Here is a 5126-nt window from a genome sequence, read left to right as displayed (position 1 = left end):
CACAGGAAGCGGTACGAGGGTAAGAGCTTCAACCACTCTTCCCTATTTGTGTTGGTGACTACACCCTATCGGGAGCTCTACAGGAGGCACTGGCAAACGATCTCTGATTGAGGAGCTTTCTTCGCGGGAGTAAAGCTATAGTCAACTATATTGTCCTATCGAACAAATTTTTGGGCCGAAAACGGTTTCAGGCACGCCAGGACATCCGTTCTTCAAAAAGCAGGTGATTTCGAGCACTGCGAGTAAGTCATCATTTCTCTGCAGAACTCTGTTTTAAGAACTGTAAGAAGACAGATTGGCTGTGCAGACACTGTGTGTGTTGTAAGGAGGTCAACAGTTGCCATTGGGGGTGTATGTATGCACATTGATGTCACTGGTTGTGACATTTGAATGTACTACAATACCACTGCATAACATACAACAGTTTGTGCAGGACAAACTAGAGTGCTGCTTCTGGTAAATTTGTGTGTCTGGCAAGATGTCAAATGATGACATAACCCAGATTGTTGTTGAGAAGCTTGATAAGAACAACTGATTCAGGCTGACAAATTTCCTGATGAGAAAGGGCTATTAGGACTATATAGAAGGTGAGCATGAAGAGGCACTGGAGATACCGGAGATCAATCCAACTGCTGCTGCAGATGTGAAAGAGTTCAAGGATTGGAACCAAGGAGCCAGAAAAGTTATGTATTGACTCTCTATCAGTATACAAGACACCATGATTGGGCACATACAGGATGCCAAGTCCCCCAAGGAGGCATGGGACACCTTGGTAAAACTCTATGAAACGAATACCAAGGCACGAAAGATACACTTGAAGAATGAACTTCATACTGTGGAGGAAAAGAGTATGTCTATGAATGACTATGCATTGAAGATAAAGGGTATTGTGGAATCCCTTACATCTATTGGTGTTTCAGTAGATGATGATGATAAGGTGGAAGTCTGTCTACGTGGTCTCGGGCCATAATATAAGGCGTTCCAGACGCTTATTCAAACTCGGGAAAACATTCCCAATTTTACAGACTTGGTGTCTATGTTGATTATAGAAGAGAAGAGCTTGGGTGAAGACCAACAGTCTTCACAAAACAAAAACAGTTCAGAGCAACAGGCCTTCTACACAAGTTCAGGAAGAGGACGATGTAGAGGAGGCCGTGGACGTGGCCAAGGAGGTGGCCAAACAGGTAAGCAGAATAATGGCCCATGTTCATAGGCCCATCCCCCATGTGCATGTGCAAGCCTAAAATCCTTTTATGGCCATCATGCTCTAATACCACATGTATAAATGCTCCTAAGCCCCATGTGCATGTGCAAGCCTAAAATCCCTTTGTTACAAAGACTCTCACATGGTCCTTATCCCTACATACATAAGGACTCTTTTGAGAGAGAGAGAGAGAGAGAGAGAGAGAGAGAACCTTTAACCACTTCTTTGGCTCCTTGTCTACTCCTTGTTCCTACAAGCATACCACATATATTTCAAGATTGAAAATACTTGTATCAATCCCCCTAGTAAAGTTTCACACCTACCCCTCAACATATTATTACACAAATTACTTTTGAGGCCTTGTCCTACTAACGGATGGCTGCCCTACTAAAACGGATGGCATGTCCTAAACCATACAGGTAATACATTATCTGACTTATGGTAAATTTTCCACAGAAAGAGCATATTATTTTGTTTCTAATTCACAAGCCACATCACTATCTCCAACTCATTCTTGACTCAGAAAACAAATCTTCTTGCTCAAGACAACCTCTAACCACTTCTTTTACTCCTTGTTTCTCCAAGCATACCACATATATTTCAAGCTTAAGTATAGATTAACATACATTTAATGAATCCCATTGTGCTTTTACATACAGCCCTCACTGTATATTCCCTATAGTTATCATACATGCTCTCATAATTACCTTTCAGACCTTGCCTAGCCTATGGCATGTCCTATCCATAAAGGTAAAACACATCCCTCACCCCCCTTACCTAGCCTATGGCATGTCCAGCTACTATAAAGGTAAAACTCTGATATATCCCTCACCCTATAGTTATCGTATTATGTATTCTCATACTTACCTTTGAGGCCTTTGCTAACCTATGGCATGTCCTAAACCATAAGATCCTTGGTAAACAAGCCTTGTTCCCCATCAAGTTTATGTACTAAAGCTGATAAAGGTGAAACCTTCATAGAATCTAGCCTTGTCTCCTCAACACATATTCCTCTTCCAACATGACTCCAGCTGCACCACAAACTAATTAATGAGACATCTTATATCATTAACATGAGAAGCTACCGAGGTCTTCTTATTTTTCTCCAATCTGTACAACTTCTTCCTAAGAAAAAGTCGAGTTGCTACATTTTCTTTCCCAAAGATAGACTGGAGCCTGAGCCAAGCTTTATTTGAGGAGAAAGCTCAACCCACATAGATTTATCAAAGTATCCCATGAGCATAGACACAATGACATGAGCATAGACATATCTCTGCTCATCACTTAGATTTATAAATTTATCCCATGAGCATAGACAATGACTGGAGAAACCTTTGAATAATAATAAAAACCCTTTATATATCTCGGGGTTGTTCAAAGAAAAGTGTCATCAAACACACTTAGTGTTTCTTCATCTCCATCACCATAGAGATCTAGGTTTTTACTAAGAAAATGTCCAAGTCCCCAAGCTCTTCTTCACTGTAATATGAAGGAACCTTAACCCTTTTGAGACTCTTTTTATTTTGGTTCTCTTAAGATTTTAAGCTTTAGGTTTAATGTGTTTAGGATTGCTTATACTTGATTCACAGGAGGAAGCCATGTGGAGCTTCTAACCACTAAGGTATGTGTGCAAATAAATGAGGTTGGGTTCTTTATACACTTAGGACATTACAAGGTTTGGATGTTACTCACAAATAGTGTTAAAAATAATTCTTAAAGTCCTTTTACACCAAGTAAAAGATGCACTTATGCCTTTGCCCAAAAATAGTACCTATATTATCTTCACCAAAGTTGTGAAGTCAAAAAGGGCACCCATGAGCTACAAATCAATTGGATTAGCTTGATTTTGTAGCAAATCACCCAAGAGATTTGTCATTTTCTAAATATTAGGGCTGGGCACACTTGCACACACCTCCACTCCATTGATTGTCTCCAAATTTGAGCTCAATGGTGAGCTATAATTTATTGAGACCTTTGCTCACTACAGAGAGTAGTGCAACCAGTATACTGCACCAAATATTGCAAGAAGTATACTGCACCAAATGAGTTGATTCCTTGCTAAAAAATCTGACTCACAGGCACATTTCCCCCAAGTGGAATTTAATGAAGAAAAGGTGGAGAAGCCACTGTCTTAGGTTGGTCTTTGAGCCTATGCTTTGTCATGAGCATAGAATGCTTCTTTCAATCATCTCCTTTGGTCACTGTGCTTACACCATTAACGCTTCCCATCAAGTCAGGGCCCTTTCAAAGAGCTTTCTTTTAATCAAGAAATCTCCCCAAATGATACACTATAGTCTCTGCTACATTCTCTGCAACAAAAAGGTTTTCTACAAGTAGCTCTTGGATTAGGATTATAGTCTCTTAATAATGTTGTCTATAAGCCCTCTCTCACATATCGTGTGAATGCCTTACAAGATTCTCTCTCAAGATTGAAGTTTCAATTTCCCTCTCTTCTCTAATGAATGAATTCCTCAAATCTACTCAATGGCAAGGTTAATGACACCCTCTCTCTCTTCTAATAAAAAATGTTGATGCCAATGGTTAGCTCAAGCAACATCAATGTTTCTTGCTCTGAACTCAATGTGCCACTCATGGGTTAAGAGAAGTGGACACTCAGCTCTCAAATACTTAAAAAAGTACTTCACTCCTTATGTGCCACTGATGTAGAAATGAAGATTCAACAAGACATGGACTAAGCTCTTCAAATCTCTTTTGTTTAGCCTTGAAGAAACATTAACCCTAGTTTGAGCCACTCAAGAAAGGATTAGTGTTAATGAAAAATAGCTTCTCACAAAGAGATAAAATTTTCACTCTCTTCTCTAGAGAATAAGATGACATGAACAACTCAATGAGATTAATACAATAAACACACACACAAATTTTCTCTCTCGCACACTAAGAAAAGAAACACTCCCAAGAGGGGAGCTCTGATACCATATTGGAATCTAGATTCGAAGTAGAGCTAACATATATTCAAGTTAAAGAGCCAACCACAAAGTAGAGCTAAGTAGATTCAAGTTATGTAGAGCTAACATAGATTCAAGTAGAGCTAACATAGATTCAAGTTAAAGAGTTAAACACAAAGCAAAACTCAAGCATAGTCAACTAATGATTAGTAAAGATTAAACAAGTTTATGAGCTAATCTAGAGAGCTTACCATAAGACCCAACATCTAAATCAAGAAACAAGATGAAAGAATGAGACAATGCAAGAGTATGTTCCACAAAGGACCACCACAATTGTACTCCACTAAGGACCATAGACCACCAAGGTTACAACAACAAGTAGTGTACACCCACTTTAGGTGAGATGAGTTATAAAGGCTCTCTTGAAGAAGGCACCCCTCTCCACTTGCATAGCCCACTAGCCTTGTGTAAATATGCCCCTCCACCCACTAGAGGAGGTGCCTTGTGAATGCTAGGGTAACCATACATCATCTATGGTTTAACTAGACAGTAGTACCTTAGCCTAGAGACTAAATCATCTATGGTTTAACTAGACAGTAGTACCTTAGCCTAGAGACTAAATCATCTTAAATGAGGATATGTGACCTTAACCCACTAATGTAGATCACATTTCCAATAAAAAAATGAAGAGAAGGTTCACAACTAGTGTGGCTCTTGTCTCTTAAAAAATGTCCTTTGAAAAATTACAAAATATCAATTGGTCTTCCTTTGGAAAATATTTTTAGATGTTACATTCCAATTTCTAAATAATGAAGCTACACTTCAAAAAACAATTATTATAATTTTGGTTGGTGGAAATCCTTATCAAAAGATGCAGAACAAAGACATATTTAAGATAACCTTATATATTGATGTGTGCATGTCTCGGGGGGTGCACTACTAGAAAACCCTAGGTATCACGTGTGTTCAAGAGGTATTAAAAAAACCCCTTAACTAAAAATTTTCCCCCAATAAAA

Source organism: Cibotium barometz, chromosome 11, assembly GCF_041138505.1.
Source record: "Cibotium barometz isolate CiBa-2024 chromosome 11, ASM4113850v1, whole genome shotgun sequence".
Taxonomy (NCBI): Eukaryota; Viridiplantae; Streptophyta; class Polypodiopsida; order Cyatheales; family Cibotiaceae; genus Cibotium; species Cibotium barometz.
Note: the sequence above shows the minus strand (reverse complement) of the source record.